The sequence below is a fragment of the Aythya ferina genome, assembly GCF_964211825.1.
Source record: "Aythya ferina genome assembly, chromosome: 1".
NCBI classification, from domain to species: domain Eukaryota; kingdom Metazoa; phylum Chordata; class Aves; order Anseriformes; family Anatidae; genus Aythya; species Aythya ferina.
Window position 1 is genome coordinate 40276409 of NC_140296.1, and position 20888 is coordinate 40297296.

Consider the following 20888-nt stretch of genomic DNA (forward strand, 5'->3'; position numbering starts at 1 on the left):
TTATTAATTATAAATATAACTATTACATTAATATAACTGTTATATTAATATACTATCATATCTACTTATTAAACTATATTATATTATATATTCAATTATATTATACTTATAATATAAGAAGTTATAGTGATAAATATCAATAGAAATCAGCAATATCAGAACATAGAGTTGTTCTTTGAAAAACATTTGGAGGAAGGAGAAGAAACCTATCTGAAGCATGGAAAGCTCTCAAATGGTTGAATAGAATCTCTGTGAAATAAGATTTTCTGTTGAGGTAGTAATATGATTTTGAATGAAAATAGACAAGAAAGTTTGAAGGGGTAATCCTGAGGTTTCCAATGACCTTTCTAATATAATTCTAACTGAACTTCATCAGACTGGGCATAAACCCATGTTGAAATACTACCAAGGATTTCTTACTCTGAGGAATAGAGCGAGAAATCTTCACTATTCCTGCAGGATATATTTTGCACTACTATTCTCTGAGGTGGAAAATGTAAGACATAACAAGGAAAGACAAATTTTATTAATCTCCTGAGCAAACTGTATTGATTTCTCTAATGAGGATCAATACCTCATACCTTATTAGTACATCCACGTGTTACACTTAGCCCTGCACTGCTCTCAGTCTTTCCCATAATGATTATAGCTTTATCTACACTTGAATGTGTGCAAAATTATTCTCAAAACAACAAGAACCAACAAACTTTTGGGTCAATTTTTTTTTTTTTTTTTTTTTTTTGGTGATAGAAATAATCTGCTGCTAGGGCCTTAGACCATGGCTTCTCGGAAAAAGGGAGCTGTGGGCTTCAAAGCATACTGAATTAAACTTATCACCTTGATGTCATATGTTTAATTTGTGTACCTTATAGATAGTTTTGTCAGCATTTTCAAAATGATAAATGACAAGATGAAAATTTGGCAAATCATGCTTCTTTCTCTGGATTGTTTTCAAAATTCTAACAACTGAAATAACATTTCTAAAATCTCATCAGACATGAGATGGCTATAGGTAATATGTCAATTACACAGTATCTGACAAATTTCCTATAGAAGAAACTAGGAAGGAAAATATTAATTATGAAAAGACTATTCTTAATGTGGACTTTAGACAAAATTCTGAATGCTCCCTTACAAAGGCCAAATGAAGCTTTGCCAGGAACTTCAATAGGTCAGGATATCACTCTTATTACAAGCTTCTGTACTGAAATTTCTCTAAATCAAAAATAATACAGCAAACTTTGGACTTAAGTCAACAAGGTCCTAATTGACTGTATAATGAGCTTCTTTTTAGTGAGCACCTAATAATTATGTTAACTATAAAAAACAAATTAAATGAAATGAATTCTAAAATACTTACACATTAAGAATGAACTTGAAGTATATTTACAGAATATAAGCATCTGAGACAAGGATTACGTGCTCAGCTACTTAGTTACAGTCTGGAATTCAAATTTCATTTGGACTATTAGTGACATTGTACTGGGTCTGGCTGGAATGTTAACTTTCCCGGCAGCAGCCCATACAGTGCTGTACTCTGCACTTGTAGCTGGAACAGCAGTGTTATCACACCAGTGTTGTGTCTACTTCTGAGCAGCACTGGCACAGCATCAGGCCTCTCTCTAACCCTCCTAGGGGGTGGGCAAAAAGTGAGGAGAGAAACATCACCAGGGCAGCTAACCTAAACCAACCAAAGGGATATTCCATACCATGTGATGTCACACTCAGCAATAAAAGGTGGAAACAGGAAGAAGAGGGGAGGCGTGGGCTCTCGTGAAAACGTCGGTCCTCCTCTCGAACACCAGTTATGTGCGTTGAGGCCCTGCTTCAAGGACGTGGTCAATCATTGCTCATTTGTGGGAAGTAGAGAGTAATTTCTTTCCTCTCACTTCCACATAGCCTTCATTTATTTTATTTGTTTGTTTTCCTCCCTTCTTTTTATTTTCCCTTTCCCCCTCCCCTTTTCCCTTTCCCTTTTTATTCCCCTTTAGTTAAATTTTTAGTTCATAATAATCTTTATTTAATTATTATAATTATTTCCCTTTAATTAAATTATCCTTATCTCAACCCGTGAGTTGTTCTTTGCTTTATTTCTCCCCCTCCTCATCTAAAAAGAGGGGGAGTGAGAGAGCGGTTGTGGGGTTTAGCTGCCCAGCACAGTAAAACCACCACAGACATTCACTTTATGATTACTAATATAACATCAGTCTTCGAAGAATATAACACCAGAAACCAGTAGACTTGAAAGAGACTTGCTTGCTATCTCCTCCTAGATTTCAACCAGAAGTCTATTGTCAATTTCTTCATGATAATACATTAATTATTTTAATTTATTTTAACTGTTTTTGAATTAATTTTATTTTAAATTATGCTTACCTACTAACAAAACGTGAGTAATATTTAATCTGCAGATTTAACTATAAGTAATTTTTCTTGACGTTGTGGTATGAGAGGGTTAAAAAATCATCTAGATAGAGGGATGAGTAAGCGTTGCCATGAAATGTTGTGCTGTAGGCAGTTTGTTCTGATTCTGCAGAGACAGCTGTTACATTTATATCTGATTCCTCAACAGTTTTCCTCTTTTGGTTCTGTGCAGGAAGGTTTTGCAGTCCATCACTACCCAAGAATGGTATTTCCTTCCTTAACCTGTTCATCAGAGCTCAGTAATGACATAGGGACTTCCATGATCTGTACATTGGAAACACAGTGAGATGGAAGATAATGTATAGGTCTTTGTCTATTCTACTAAACTAAATGGGATCAAAACATGGCATTAAGCAATAACGTGTGATTATCCATTCTGGTTACTGGTTATGTGCCTTTGAACAGTTCTAGTCCATGCTGGTAACCTCTGTTTCAGGTAATGACAGAGTGAGAAAGACAACACAGGTAAAGAACTAATTACTTTAAGCCATATAGATCTGGGACTCCATGTGGGAAGATGGGGAGGTTTGGAAGAGAGTGTAGCCAGACAGCTGCAAGCCATTATGGCTCAGTGTCATTATACTTGCCCTACATATTAGTTATTACCATAGGCTAGCCTTGAGGTCCCCATTTTTGTGATTTCTTGAAACAGTTCTTCCACTTCCACCTTTTCCACCTACACACCTCTCCCCTCTTGTTCATACCCAGAAGTTAATGAAAGAAATGTATACATAACTAACCTGTACTTTTGTGCTATTTTTAAGCTTGTTTTTATCAAAGTACTTCATCATACTCTTGGACCACTGATTGTCTAAACCTACCAGAGTAATTTGTCATATTATATAATTATGAATATATAAAGAGAGGTGGTTACAGAAGAATTACTTAATTCACCACTATTACAGAATGGACTGCTTCTGCAAGGTTGGCAACAGTGGGAAAACACTTACAAGCAATATAGAATATGTCCTAGAGGTAGTATTTCTACATATGCACAGGCTTTTGCCAAACTACCTTGACTGAATTGTGAAGAAACATCAGTAACTGTCATTTCTTTTGGACTTTGTTGGTGTAAGGGAGCAATATAATTTCATGGGTGCTTAATGAACTGCATTTTTAGCTTTATTGGTAAAACATTACACAGGTATAGAATGAACTAAAATATCAACTAACATATTAAAATTTGAAATGTGTACAAGTGTTCTTGAACTACAGCATTTTAAGAAATATATTACTAACATGTATGTGACTATTCATATAATGTTCTCTAATATATAAAAGAGCAGTGCAATGCATTATACAGCATGTTCCCAAATCAATGACAACCAGTTTGATACAATGTTCATGGATAATATGCAGAACATCTCATCCGTACAAAGGGTTTCAAAGACCTTTATCAAAAAAGGTAAGTACACACTTCTTTGTTATAAATAAGTGAAAACCAATACTCAGAGAGTAGAGGTGATTTAATAAATATTAAATATGGAGTCAGAAACTGATCTTAGAAGAGGAATGAAAATTACAAACAATATCAGACTCTTACCTGGTATACAGTGTTTTGATTGCATTTATTTCATTAAACTTATATGACTTATATATATAAGTCACTTTAAAGTAATTCTCCCTATTCTGATTTTACAGCCTCTGAGGCTATGTTGTCTCCCTAATCTCATAATTAATTCAAATAACTGTTCTTGCTGCAAAATGTTTTGAATTTTGCTGTTCCATATATGAATATAGCCCACTGTCATTAAGAAGAAAGTGAGGCTTTAGAGATATTCACTGCTGAAATATTTTTACAAGAATTGAAAAGATGCATCTTGACCAAATACAATATACTAAGCTTACAGAAATTAATTTGTAGTTGATTATGAATGCTTTTTAAAATTTTGGTTTTATTACTTAAAGAAATAGCAGTTAACACTGAATATCAAGCTGTATTAATTCACATGGTTCTTTCTCGTGCCAACTTTCTCCTATAATTGCTGTTTAATTACAGTCTCTTCCCTAAAGATGAATGTTATGCTACTATTCAGTTAGCATTTATACAAAACCCAATATATATAAATTAGATTATATACTTTTTAGAACAAAGGTACATATTTCCAATTAATGACTACTAATAATTTTGTACTCAAGAGAAGAAAATGTAGATCCTAGTGAAATATATATATATGTATATATATATATATGTGTGTGTATATATATATAGGTACTCAAATCATCATAATATTTTTCTCCTGATAATAATACAGGCCTATGATGTCTGATTGGGTTTTGAATGTTTCTGAGGGAATATATTCCATGGGCTTTCTGGGAAAACTCTTTCTGTGTTTGAGCAGCTACGCAAAGAAAAAATAATTTCTTATGTTTCATGGAATTTCTGTATTTCAGTTTGTGCCCTTTGTCCTTTGTCCTGTCACTAGGACACCACTGAAAAGACTGGATTTGTCATCTTTAATCCCACCCATCAGATATTTAGAAACTTTGATAAAATATCCCTGAGACTTCTCTTCTCCAGGCTGAACAGTCCCAGCTGTCTCAACCTCTCCTTGTATTAAAAATGCTCCAGTCCCAAATATCATTATGTACTTTTGTTGAACTTGTTCCAGTATATCTCTGTTTCTCATTTACTGGGGAACTCAGAACTGCAAGCAGCATCCCACATGTATCCTGCCAGAGTTGAGCAGAGAGGAGGGATCACCAAACTTGACCTGCTGACAGTGTTCTTCCCAATGCAGCAAAAGAGGCTATTGGCATATTTGCTGCTAGAGCATATTGCTGGCTCATGTTCAACTAGTCAGGTAGGACAAACATGATCTTTTCTGTAAAGCTGCTTTCTGTCTGGTTTACCCCAAATTGTACTGGTGCATGGGGTTGTTCCTTCCCAGGTCCAGGATGCATTTTCCTTTGAACAGCATAAGATTCCGTAAGACCACTTCTTCAACTTGAGGCTCTGCTGATAGCAATACAACCAGCTGGTATATCAGCCACTTTTCACAAATTTTTGTTGTCTGTAAATTATCTGAGGGTGCCAGTGGTTGTATCACCAAGATGTTAAACAGTAATTGTCTATTTACCCCTGGGTACACTACTAATGAATGGGCTCCAGATGGACTTTGAGGTACTGGTCAAAATCCTTTTAGCCCAGATGTTCAGAAACTTTTAAATCCACTTCACTGTCTATTTATCTAACATGTACTTTATAAGTTTGTCAATGAGGATATAGAATCATAGAATCTTCATAGAATCATAGAATCATAGAATGATTTGGGCTGCAAAGGACCTTAGCAGTCACCTAATTCCAAAACCCTTGACATTGGAAGGGACACCTTCCTCTAGATCAGGTTGCTCAAAGCCCCTCCAACCTATTTTTTCTAATAAGGATTTATGGGAGATGAATTTATTTGTAGTATTTAGGAAATTTATTTAGTGATCTCATAAATATAAATTAGGGTCCAATCTGGTGATGCTTCTAAGTATTAGCAGGACCATTTTGATTTAGGTTTGGCACTCATATTGCAGTTAAAACTACTTCACAAAGGGTTACATTTAAAAAATCTTATATAGAGCAGACAAACTTTATTTACTCAATAATTTGAGATGCTGTAAACCTTTGCCAATGCTCCATGTTTGAATTCAAACCACAAAACAAACAAAAGGATTTATTGAACTGAAATGGAAAATATCACTAACATTGCAGGAACTTGTGAATGTGATTCTTGTATCTTGAATGAACTGTTTTGTGAGAGAAGCAGGATAGGTCAGAGCTGTCCCTTTATGCCTTTACAAAACAATCCTATAGGATTTGCTGATGGATTAAAGGGATTTCTAGATGACTGTGAGGTAATCCTATAAGACTCAATCACATGTAACACTGTCCTGCAGGATTTGTGAAGGGCTCAAATATTTTGCTATAAGGCCTGTAATGCTTCCTTCAGAAGCTATACAGAAATGCAAGTCAGACTCAGTAGATATGATGAGTACAAGTAAATGATAGGTGAACATCATATACTCTGCATAACTGCGCCAATTTTTGTAACACCTGTGTTCTAGTGATTACTCAAGAATAATTCATTCTGGATTAAAAGCAAATGTTATGCATTTAACCTCTCAGCCAATTTTCTCTTTTGTAGTTACAACTGAAGTAAGAGAATTTTTCCAGATATGTCCTATAACATCACTTTACTTTTTAACCAACAACTTCTGAGACTTCAAGTGTTTCATTAGGCAACTAAGGCTTAAATTTCCTAAAATAATTAGAAAATCTAGCTCATTGATAGATTCCTAAGGTTTACAATGATATCTAAAATACTTGTAGATGCCCAGTATCTGAGGTATCCACATGCAGCTGAAAATATGATGCTAGTGCAGGTTCCATGCACTAGCAGTTGGAGGTCAGGGAATTTCAAATGGTCCTAAGTGCTGAATTGACACCTATATTGACCCAAATTTAGGTGACTAAATCTTTCCCTGAATTCCAGAGGATACAAGATGGTAAGTGAAGTTAAAATGGAACTCTAATTTAATTGGCAGAGAATGGTAAATGGTAAATGAGACTCTTCAAAACAGAATTTATAAATACAACAAATATTATTAATTCATTGGCTTAACATGCCCTTTTTACTTTTTTCCTTACACATCAGTTATTATTCAGTTATACTGAAAATGATGAATGAGTTCATGAATCGAGAATTAGGATGAGATTATTTCCCAACAAACAGTAACAAAATATATCACTCATGGCTTCATTTTTGGTTTAAGGGCTAGAGGGAAAAAAGGAAAGAAAAAGGAATATCATGTGTGAAATGATGTGTAACTTTATATTTGCTGAGTTCAAAAGCTGAACTTTTGGGGAAGAGAATCAAATATTTAAATTGTCTTATTTTTCAGTCATACCTAATTCGCTGTACACACACACACAGACACACACACAAATAGATATCGGTAATAACAACTACAAAAGAAAACAAAGGAAGGGATCATCAGAGTTCCCTGAAAAAGTGGGAGTGTTTCAGCAGAGATCAAGTGGCCTGAAGAGGTCTGATGGTCCCTGGCCTGAACATTTAAATTTAATAAAATATTAAAAGGATAGGAGAAAAAAGAAAGAGCATTCTGGTGAACAAGTGGAGCTTCATACTTTCAGTGGAACTTCTCTATAAGTAGAACTTTTTCTATTTACTTAAGAAGATTTATAAGAGAAGCTTCATATGAATGAGAAATAAAATTAAGTTTGTGGATGTTTTAGAGAAGATATTCAACTGGTGGCAAACTCTAATGTGATCTTTAGCATGTATTGACATTTTTCTATGTGAATTTAAAGATTTTACTGATCTTTTGAATAAATCTTTTCTTTTAATTTATGTTGTACCCTTTATATTTGCACTGCAGTCAGAGAGAAGTTGTTGGAAGAGGTCCTTGCACCTTGTAATATGAGGGAACAAAGCAAACTATCATAAGCAAGAAGTGGAAAATGCACAGTGTTTTCCACATTTTTGGGGAGCAGAAGTAGGACTACACTTATTACATTAAATAAATTAGACAAAGGATTAATCTCTTGTTCTAAAGCAAAATGGCACGAACCTGCCTTATATCCATATGCGTTAGTTTATTCCCTAACAAAACAGAGTGGCAACATTCAAAATGACTACTGGGAACAGTCCCTGAAAATATTATATATGTTAACACTGGTCAGATATGGCTAAAACCATCTGAGAAAGAGCGACAACAAAGAGCATGGATATTTAGATACTAATCATTATAGTATATTATATCATATACTAATCATGTTTGCCTTTAACCCACTTTAACTACTAGACTATTACATAGACAGTATTGCAAGAAATTCTGAGGAGAAATGTGAAGAAGAAAATATTCACAACAGTATTTCAAAAGTAAAAATAAATTTATAGTCATATGGGAAAACTACAAACTGACACAAATTGTTCAGCACACCCTGAAGTGTATACAACAGAGATGTTTTTTTTTTTCCTTCAGAGTAGCTTGTAGGTGTTATGATTTGGATTTATGACCAAAACCAGTATTGATAACAAACAACTGTCTTAATTATTTCTGATCAGTTCTTGCATAGCTTCAAGGTCTTTTCTATTTCTTGGGCTGCCCTGCCAGCAAGAAGGCTGGGAGTGTGCAAGAAGCTGGGAGGGGCCACAGCCATGACAGCTGATCCAAACTGGCCAAAGGGTTATTCCACACCTCATGGCATCATGCTCAGCAGTAAAAGTTGGGAGAAAGAAGAAGCAGAAGGAGCAGGGTGGGATGTTTGAAGTCATGGCATTTATCTTCCCAAATAACCATTACATGTAATGGAGCAATGCTTTCCTGAAAATGTCTGAATAGCTGTCTGCCAGTGGGAAGCAGTGAATGAATGCCTTATTTTTCTTTGCTTGTGCTCACAGATGTGCTTTACCTGTTAAACCATCTTTATCTCAACCCACAAGTTTTCTCACTTTTGACATCTGATTTTCTCCCCCATTCTATTGTGGAGGAGTGGGCAAGTGGATGTGTGGGACTCAGCTGCCTACCAGGGTTAAACCAAACTTTGTCATGTGAAAAAATAATGTGAAATAAAATGAAAAGTTTTCAGGAAGGATAATCTGAACAGGAATTCCAGAATTTAGAAAGGAGATGAAATTATTATATGAACATAAAATAATCTCAGGATAGGTAAAGAATTTTTGGATAATCGGATCAGTTCCTATTGCAGTAAAAATTAGAAGTATTTCATTTGCTTCAGTATGGAAATGCCAATTTACATTAAATGAGTTTGTTCCTTCTGCTTTGAACTGAGACCATTGTATCAAGGAGAAGTTATCTCATCAATTTTATTTGCTGTGGGATAAACTGTGCCACTTTTATAGTTTTATGTATCCAAGTGTTTGTCTATGTACTTATGCTTCCTTTGTGGTTAAAAAAAAAAACAAAAAAAAACAAAAAACACTCGACAAACTGATGACAAATGTGAACAGATTGTCTCTGACCTTCTCTGCTCATGTAGCACAATTAATTTTGGCAGGTTTTCCTATGTGATGGACTGTTACACTCTGCTTATTTATACACAGCAAGAATGTGCCTTGTATTGTTGGCTTTGCAAAGATTTTGACTTGTTTTTATGTTGAAACTTCAATAATAGTTTATCATACTGAAGTACTGGTAAATAGTTCTGCAAAACCTTTATTATGCAAATGAAAGAGTATTTCCCCTTTCTTATTATAGAATAGAATAAATCATATGGACTTCATTTTAAGATTGGCTGTAATTCCTTGTAATCTTAGCAAGTTAGCAGCTAGGACTGTTAGAAAGGCTAAACTGGGCTTTGTATACTTTCAGTTCCTCTCAGTTACTTTTAGACACCTAAAGTACAGGCTTCCAAATATGAGGTATTCATCCTTGACTCCATTAAAGTCAAATGAGGGGGAAAAGGGCACTTGGAAGGAGTGGCATGCCAGATTATTTGGGTGTCTATAGTAATGTGAGACATCAATCCTGAAAAATGCATGTTTCACTCCTTTAACTGTAAAGGGAATGTAGGAGGATAACATTATAGATGATTATGTTTGGATGAAAAACTCTATTCTGCTTCTTTAACAGTGTTATAAAACCTGTGTTCTCCACTTATTATTATTATTATTATTATTAGTAGTAGTAGTAGTAGTAGTAGTAGTAGTTGTGAATAGGATTATTATTAGTAGTAGTAGTAGTAGTTGTGAATAGGCCTGGTTTCTTGTTAAATGTGGTCTTTGTCATCTTAACAATTGCCTTTTTCCTCCAAGTGGAGGTTATGCTTATTTATCTTAAAGTTAATTTTGGTCACTTATCTTGATCAGCTTGCCCAAGAATGTATTGCTTTTAATGGGAATTCATAAACAAATCTTTAGGAGAAAAGTGTTGAAAAACATTTCTACACAATGTGAAATTCTAGTTCTTTTTTTTTTTTTTTTCTCTCTCTCTTTTTTTTTTTTTTTTTCTTCCTTTGATCAGCTCCCCAGAATACTTAGGAATATATGAAGCAATGGGTGAAAATAATAAATGAGTTATCACCTTTGTCTATTTTCAGTTACCATTTTTCCTACTACATTATTTTGTTCGCTATATACCTCTGCACAGATGGCTTGAAAATTACTACCGTAAGGGTATAATTGAACATTTCAAGTTCTACCAGCAGCAGTTTTGCAGTCTTCTCTGTATTCTCAAGATTTTGAGTAATCTGAGTGACTTTTGACAACTCTTGGTACTTCTTATAGTTCTCTGAACCTGTCAATGTGCTAGCAATATTAGATCAGAAGTCATTAACTATTAAAGCTACTGATCATATTGTACTTCAGCTAGGGGCAGAGGACAGGACTGGTGGCTGCTATTATTGAGGATGAAATAATGAGGATGAAATAATTTCCCTTATTACCTTATTATTCATGATTTCCCTTTTTTTTTTTTTTTTTTTTTTTTTTTTTTTTTTTTAACATGGTAGAGTCTTCCTAACCTGTAGGTCTTGATCTGAGTCTGATTGATTTCTGAACTCAGTTTTTATATCAAGGAATTTTGCTACATAGGCCTATCTTTGTTATTCATTAGTGAGTTCTGGTATATATTAGAATAGCTATCCACAAATATGATTAGTATGTTTTTCATGCTACTGTCAAGCTCACTGAATATTTGTGGAGACTTAAAGCGGAAGGAAAACAAAACAAACAAAAGTTTGTTTTTCAAGCTTTTCTTTACAGTCTAAATTAATCAACAACTACACTCTATCAGTCCATATATCCTTTACAGTACTTACTATCTGTCATGCCTTTTCTCCATTTTGTGTACTTCACATTTCATTTTCATTTGTCTTACCCAAGACAGTTTCTTGCTTGCAACTGTCTTTTTAGCACTCAAGCTTAAGAAATAAGTCGATAACTGCTGTTCTAGAGCAACAGAATGACAGTGGCATTGGCACCTGCTCTGTACGTCTAATTAGGGAGTGCTTTTAAATTATAAATGCATCCAGAGACAAAGATATTGGCACATATTTTAATAAATATAAAATATATAAAGAATTTATTTTAAAAAATGATGGGAACGTGTTGTTCTTCTCTTACGGATAAAATGATCTTGTGGGCCATGCTCTTACAATACTAAAATGCACTTGTAATTTAATACTTTTCAAAGAATGGGTTGGCGTTCCTCAGAGTTCAAAAGGAAGCATACAGGAAACTGTACTGTAGGCATGATTCATTATCTTAATGTTTTCTGGTTCCTTTTTGAAAATCTGTACAGTCATTCTTCATTAATTGGAGTTTGTTTTCTCTGCACAGAAATTGATCTACTGAGGATTTTATCAAAACGCATATATAGGTCCATGTCTGGCCTCAGACTCACGTGAACAGCTTTCTATTACAACTGAAGACAGATCAGACTTGGAGCCAAGGCTCCTAACCCAAATACCTAACAATCTGCATTAGCAACTGGAAGTGAAAGATAGGCACAAGAATGCAACAAAAAGAAATGAAGCTGAAAACGCATGCTTGAGTTGTAATGATTTTGTTTAAAGTGTGTTTTTTCCTTATAGATGTTCTTTTTCCAACTATTTAACACTATGCTTTCATGGAGATTGACATTTCGCCACCTTTTGGAAAAGTATGTTATACTATAACTGCAACTTAGACATATTTTACCAGAAAGTTCTGTTTTTAAGTATCTTGTTGCTTAGAATTACAGAGTAAGACCTCTGGGGGACACATAAAGGGATAAAGATATTCAAACAATTTATGATGAAATCACAGAGAAAAGCAGTGCTGTAGATACAACTGACTTCTAACAAACAAACAAAAAAGGTGAAGGATAAATACTGCACTGCTGATTCACCAGTTCTAGGAAAGCTTTAGTAGATGAACTAGTGTTTCTCCATCCTTTATATTTTCTTATAAATAGATATAGTATTGTGATACTTTATCACATTTAATTGTTCTTTCATAGATAGAAATCAATATTTATTTTTGCTGAATGTGTACTAAATTTTTAAGTGGCTTATATGGAAGAATAAAAATCCTAGATGACATCTTAGCAATTTATATTTAAAGATAAGAACTCCTAGTAATTTCACAACATAAATTACGGTCAAACCATGTGGGAATATTCAACAAAAAGCTTACCACAGTCTTACTGAAATTAATGATAGTTTTTCCTTTGACTACACTGCTAGTAGGATGTTATTCCATAAACAGTATTTATTTATACAGACACATAAGAAATATAGTGCCACCATTTATCGGCATAATTCCTGTGATTTACTGGGCACTTTGTCCTGTTTCACAGAGTGTGGATATATCAGAATGGAACCAGGAAAGCCCATAGTTTAAGAGAACTTTGACATTTCCAGAACAAGGTTGTCAAATAAATACCAATGTTCTTTTTCAGAACACAACTAGAAAACTGTCAGCTAGTCCATATGGATCATGAACCTGAAGGTAACCCTCTAATTCAGCCTGCTATAGTGGAATCTCTGAGTTCCTCCAATGTAGCAGCGAAACAAGGAAAAGTATAACGCTGAAATTGCTTTCTTTTTTTCTTTTTTTTTTTTTTTGTCTTTTTTTTTTTTTTTTTTTTTTGGAAATAGTGTCATGGTTTCAGTATTGCTTAGTAAATGAAGGACACACATATGTATACAAACATGCACAAGATGATATATGTATGTATTCAGATAAACAGAAGGATTTTTATTAAAAAATTAAAAAGTTGCATAGCTGGTGAAGTGTATCATTTTGCTTAGGTAAGAGGGAATATCTTCTAATAAATTACTGAAACACAAAGATAGAATTCTTGTTTTGATTTTGTTGTTGTTGTTTCCAGTCTGCAGGGCCAAACTGTGCAATGCATGAGACAATGGTTTTATTGAAACAACAGGATATGATTATAGCACTGAAGTGTGTTTCACAATGCATACGTATAAAAACAAAAAAATCAAGGTTACACCTACCACTTTTTTTGTTGCCATTTCCTGACTTCTTGGTATTTAACTCTGCAATCTTATTTTCTATTAATGTGTTTTTAGACTAGATCATATTGCTTATCTCTTTGCAAAGGATTCCACATGTTAATGATAAATATAAAGCCAGGGCATTCTGAACTATGGATGTTTGACTTTCAGTGGCAAACAGCATTTTAAAGCTTTTAAAGCCCACAGTGTCAGAACCTATGTACTTACAGATTTAATGGCTATGGGAAAGCTGATACATTGCACAACTCTGCTGGTTATCAGTGAAGGGTAGGTAGTTTTGCTTTTCAGGAAAGATCAGTGTCATCATCTATCAGCTGTTTTCCACAAAAATTCTAGTATTGCCTGTTCTGCCCTTTGCAATGAGGGCACTCTTCTCTTACACTCTCAAACCATGGTGTAAGAGATTTTTACACTCCAAGATCAACAGTAATTCTGCAAGGATTTCCTTCTAATTTTGAAAGTCAAGTTCCAAAATAAGCAAGCAGTCCTTCCAAAAGGATCTCTAATGTTGACTGAAAAGTGATATTCACCTTAGCAGGATGAATCATACCAATAGGAAATAAGGGCTAATTTGAAAACACTCTGTTTCCTAGAACAGCATTTGATCACAGAAAAATCTATTTAATTTGACTAGAATCATCAGTACAAACCATAATTCACTAGAAATTATTAGAGATTTGAAGTCTCAATCTGCATTTGCAAGTTCTGTCAATAAGCTTTCAGGCTATAAACTTCAGATTTTCATCATTTTACACTTCTGTCAAATCCTGCTTTCTTTAAAAAGCCTGAAGCTAACTCTAGATGACAAAGGCCTAATTCACATTCTTTTTTACCCTTACGCATTTTTCCCCACTGTTGATGCTAAAAAGAAAGATAAACTGCCACATTTGTTACTGTGAATTTCTTACACTCCTGTACATATGAATACTGGCAACTGCACAGTAAAAAATAAATAAATGAAAATTAAAGATTAAATACAACTGCTTTGTCTTCAATGAAGAAAAGCCCACAGAATTATTTTACTTTCGAAATAATTTCTTTGACTTTACTTTCTGTTATTAATGACTTCACAAATATACAAACATTTTACCCTTATGTGAATGAAGCATAGACACTTTAATATGAGACTAATTTAATTACATTGAAAAGTCCCTAGATTTCAGATGAACTTTTAATTTATATAATGTTAAGGTCATGTTTCAGTTGCCTTCTCAGAACAGGGGCTGGAAAAGGTCATTCAGGGTGTGCTCAGACTATGTAGCTATGATGACGTAACATGCAACCAACAGATGTGGCAGTCCCTCTGAATTTCCCTTCTCCTGTTCTTGTTTGCGCACCTTGTCCAGGTAGTTGTTTTAGCTTGTTAAATCAGCATTTTTTTCTTTTTTATTTTTAAACATTAGGCTTAAGCTAATTCCTGCCAGATTAATGAGTTGAATCAGCTCACTATGTACTTAACCAAGCACAAAAGGCATCTATAAAAAAAAGAAAAATAGGAGAGAATATGGGGGAAGTGAGAAAAAGAAAGGTGACCTTCCGTTCTGGTGAGGTATTACATGGGCTCAATTGTGTTATCTACAGCTTCCTTCAGATAAGATGATATAAAAATAGTGGAAACAAGAGGTAGTAGTGTAAAAATCACTTATGTCTTATTTTGTTCCTAAATCAGGGTTTAGTGATTCCAAATTTCTTTAAATCCAGTTAACATCACCAAATTACCAATTTAAAATAGATGTTCCCATCTGTTCTCTGGGACTAACAGCTGAATCTTCATATACTCTGACCTTTTAAATCTTATGCTTGTTTTTTCATATAGTAAGGAAAGCTGAGTTGTGAATGACATGTTGCACAAATAATGAAGAATTAAATTCCAGATGAGCTTTGTTCATGACATTTTCTTTCCACATCCAGTGGAAAACTTAATTATGTGTTTCTTTTTAATGTTAATAATTATTTTCTAGTTTATGGGCATGATTGGGTGCTTTAAGTTATATCTGTGCTTAAGCAGTTTGCTAGGCAGGAGACAAGTTTTTCATGTTTCATGCATCAGAAAGAACAACACTAATGAATGAAAACTTACTTTTAAGTTATTAACTTATGCAAGTGGTCTTTGAATTTCAAATGCTACTTTGAAAGAAAGGACATAAAATATGTGGTATCAGAATATTGCTATTTCTTTTTGCACCTTAAATTAAATGTTTTCTTTTATGTTAAACCTTGGGCAGTAATCTATAAACAAAAATCATTTAGCTTTGCTATGCTTTATTAATTGTCATTTAACGCTAGTCTGAATAGGATTCACCAAGAAGTCTCTGAAAGACTCTGAGAGTGACTGAAGAATCTAAGCAGCACTAGCCAGATGGTCACAAACACTTCAAAGAATTGAACAAACCAAATCCAGTAGGAGTGGTGAACATTCTGGTTCTTGAAAATTCAGTGAGTATATGACCATGATATTTGCTAAACGACTGCATTATAAATTAATACATTATTAATAATTATAATAACTATCATGGGATAATCTGGTGATGGACAAAACTCTGTGATGTGTAGTAAGCACTCCCATCCTTCAGTAACTTCAAAAAACTCAGAAAAGTCTTAGTTATTTTTAATTAATTGAAAAGTATTTTAATAGCTTTTCAATATACACTTAAATTCTCTTTCCTCCTGGGAGAGCAAATAAATGAATATTATTTTTTTTTAGAAATAGTTCCAAGGTTCTCTAACTTATCATGAAGAAAAGCCACCACTGTTACCACTTTTCTGCCACTTTTTATTATCCCCATTAGTCTCTATTATTATTATTATTATTATTATTATTATTATTATTATTATTATTAAATATATGTTATATACATATATATATACATATGTATATAATCTGTCTTCTCATTTGGCTTAGATATCTACTTTCCTGGAAGAAATTTGGTAAGATATAGTTTATCCTTATAAAATACATAAAATAACAACAATAACAAAAAAGAATAGAATAATGAAACAACTCCATTTTTTATTGTTTTGAAGAGATAACATTATAGGAACCAGTTATACAATACATTTGTGTTTTTTCAAATCCTGATTTTTTTTTCACAGACTTTATAAAACTCTGGAGTGTCTTCTGCCCTTGATGAGCCAAATCAGTGTTTGTTACTTTAATGTCATGACTTGAGTTTACTGCACAAGTCCTTTTAATACAGTTGGAAATGAGTACTCCTTTTGCATTTGGATGACATCTTTTTATTTTTTTATATGTTTTTATTTTTTGTTTTTATTACTGTTCTTTCTGATGTACTGTAGCTTTGGAAGAACAAGGGAAACAGTAGAACCATTTCTACAGTGACACTATCTGACATCCCCTAAGAGAGATGAAGAAGGAGACCTTTATTTCAATTTGGTTAAACATAACTATTTTAAAAATTATTTTAAAAAATAAGAATTGGGTTTTGAGACTATTGTTATTACTAGCTACTTCTATTACACAGATATGTAGGTCCTTGTATCAGAAAAAGACTACATTTACAAATGGATTTGGGAAATACAAATCTGTTTTATATTAAGTAAACCAGGGACTGAAGTATACATCATTCACATCTGATAATGATGAACTGCTAGTTAAGGACCAGAACCACATTCACTCAGGTCTTCTATGTCTACACCAAAGAATATTCACCTATTTTCATGAGTTCCATTCAACAAAAGGTTGGTAGCTGTAGTACATCTGGAGAGAATCTAGTGTACTACAATAGAGACAGAAAGCTTTTTTGAGCGTGTTTTATATGTGTTTTTTTTTTTTTTTTTCTTTCATCACTGAATTTAGATGAGATGAATAATGAGGCAGATAAGTTCTCGTTTCCTTGTATTATCTGTAATTATAGCTTATCGTGACTAGCTCAGATGTAGGCATATGTATTATAAATATCTATATGAGATCAGATGAATTCCACCCTTTTTGTCTCTCAAAAGTCTTTAATAAGATGGTTTGGCAGTACTTCCTCTTTACTTCAGAGAGTCTATAACTTGAAATTGGGATATCTTGTATCTTCTTGTATGATGATAGTATGAAACTAACTCCTTTTGGGCAATGGAAATAATTTAAAATTGTTTTTCCATACTCAGAATGAGGGAATTTTACTCCTGTATTACTACATTTTACAGCAAGAGGTTTAAAATATTTTGGCTTGCTAACTCCGCTAGTTTCAAATTAAGGTGCACAAAAAGGCAGAAGGAAGACCATGTTAGAAGATTTTTGATAAAAATGTTGCAGTGAGAACCTGAGAAATCAGATAGCAGTTTTAGTAGACAGTGGTTTCTTGTGGATTAGAAGTGATTTACAAACGTAATTTATTTCATCTTCTATTGTGTTAAAACAAGTTCATAGTAGTCCAGTTATGCTTCTGGAAATCGGGCAATTTTTCCAAAGCTTATAGGAAACTGATATGAAGATCTTTTAAAGGGTTGATGTCTGCCTCAATCACAATTATGCTGAGAACACTTGTGCTCACATTACTGTATCAGTTTGAAAAAGTAGGTGACATTCCCTTAAGTTAAAGCTGAAGGTATAAATAGTATGTGCACTCACAGAACATTTAAAGAATGGAGCTTTTTATAGAAGAATGCAATTTCCAAAATTGTAAGATTAACTGCAGGGCTAAGTAATTTCTGTTTCTGTAATGTTAAAACGCTAACCTTTTTTCTTTATTCAGAATATTAGATGATTTTATAAAATGTTTCCATCAACATATATTACATGAGTAGTTGTAAAGCACAAGGTCTTTCCTTATAGTTCCTTGCTCCTTGTTTCACATAATGCTAAAATTAAACAAACAAACAAACAACAATGCATCTATTTCTGGAGGTAAAATTATTCTGATGTTTGATATCTTCTGTAAGTAAAGTGAATATATAGTAAACCCACACTGAAAACTTGCATTTTCTGATGAGATAGTTTTGATTTATTTTGGAGCAAATGCAATTTCAAAGCCTAATCTTCAGAATAAAAATAATTTATTAATTTTATGACTTTGTGGGAAAATAATTGTTCTTAGGTAAACAATGCATAGTTATATGGTATGAATCTGTGTATTAGACATAAATCACGTTGACATTTTAGTCCTTTTCCAATGTAGCAATGTGTTGGACTTGCATGTTATGGTTTTGGTAGTAGGGAGGCTGCGGGTGTGGCCCCTAGGAGAAGAGTCCAGAAGTTGCCTCTTACTAGAGAAAGAACTAGCTTTGGTTGGCTCCAAAAGGGATTAAATGCTGACCAGATGTGAGCCAATAAGCAACACCGGTTCTGCTTCCGTGAAAGAATATTTAAAAACAAGTTAAAATGCTGCACAAAAGCAGCAGGGAGAGAACAAGAAATTAGAAACAACCCAGCAGACATCAAGGTCAGTAAAGAAGGAGACGGAGGAGGTGCTCCAGGCACCAGAGTAGAAGCTTCTGGGAAGGAGGCTGCGGCCCATGGAGAGCCCGTACAGGAGCAGGCACCGGGCCGGTGCTGCAGCCCGTGGAGAGGAGCCCACGCAGGAGCAGGGGGCCTGGAGGGAGCTGTCACCCATGGGGAACCTGTGATGCAGCAGTTTGCTCCTTACGGATGGACCCCGTGGTACAGACCCATGTGGGAGCAGTTCTTGAAGAGCTACCTGCTCCAGTGTCTGAAGTACCTCCTGCACTCCTTTTGCCCTGACCTTGGTGTCTGTTGGGCTGTTTCTCTCTCTCTCCCAGCTACTGTCTCTCCCAGCTACTGCTGCACAGTTTTTTTTTTTGTTTGCTTGTTTGTTTTGTTTTGTTTTTCCCTTTTTAAAATCTGCTCTCATGGAGCCCCAACCAGTGTTGTTCACTGCTCAGCTCTGCTCAGCTCTGGCCTTTTGGAACTGGCTGAAAATGGCTGCTATCTAGCATGGGGCAGATTCTGGACTCTTCTTGCAGGGGCTACCACTACAGCCCCTCTGCTACCAAAACCCTTCTCCATAAAGTCAATACAGAACCCCAGGCTGGAGCAGGGGAAGAGAGTGAAGATGAAAGAGTGGCGAAGGACAAACTGTTATGAATAGACTGCAACCTCCATTCTCCCTTTCCCTTTACCACACAGGGGGAGAAGTTTTTAGTTCTTAGTGTTCGCTGAGTTTGTTTTTCTTGCAACTAATTAGTGTTCTTCCCATCCTTATCTCAACCCATGAATTGTTTTTTTATATCATATTTTCATCCCCTTTTCCTTTTGAGGAATGGCATTGACAGAGCAGTGTGGTGATGCTTAGCTTCCTGCTAATGTTAAACCACCCCAGGGAAATACTATATATTAAATTTATCATAAAAGCACATAAAGACAGGTACAATTTTAATGCAGTGGATAAAAACCCTCCACGACAACCCAAGAATTTAGTTATTTCAAATCAAATAGCTAATTAAACCATTCTAGCCTGAACTGGACAGTTTAAGTAATAAGCTCACAACCTTTCTGGCAAAGGAAAGTAATTTCTAGTAATATAAGTGAAATTCATTTATTTTATTATTTACAAAATGCCAAAGACTACAACTCCTGTCAGAGTCTGGTTGATCACAAAATACAGATTCACAGTTCCTTTTCCTAATCAAAATATCTATACTCATCAATGATTGTATAGTACGGAGTTTCAGTGAATAAATTGTAAGCTAATACACATTATCCAGCATATAAAAGTAGGTGTTCTTGTCCATGAATATTTATACTATATTTTACATGTAGCTATAAGCACGTAGTATTCAATCATGCAGAATAAATGTTGAGTTGTTGAATATACTGAATATCAATTCATACAGTAGAGATTATGATATTAAACATTACTCACAGTTACTGAATCATTAAGTAGTGGTCTTTACACTTACACGCACACTTTTCAAAAATGTTATTTCACAATACCCATCATTTAGATGAAGCAGGGATTATTCTCTTCCAGTAGGGTTATATTTTGAGCTTCTATATGTATTTTTAATTTCAAAACAACTACTCAGTACAATTGCTTCACACAATCATTAGATGGATATAAATGAATTTCAAATATTTTTTTTCTTTTAATGTGAAAGAAACTATATTAACTAAGGGTACTATTTAAAGAATATTTTAATCAACATGAAAAGCAGCTATCAGGTTAAAAAAAAAATGTTCTGAATAACAAAAGAATCTAAACACACCCTGAATTAAAATTCTGAATCTGAACCAAGTCTCTTACATTATACTGAACTAAACTTCATGAGTCTGCATTTTTATATATATATGTGTGTGTAAAATATATACATATGCCTATGTATATATGCATATATAATCAATAATAGAATATTATTGAAGTATCCATTGCTTTGTAGAATGCTGCTGTTTCTGCCATGTCAAAATAAAACATTCTGTAAATATTTATTGAATTATACCACATAACTAAGCTGCATAATCACATTTATAATGTGTGCTGTTAAAGCAAGTCATGAAATGTAA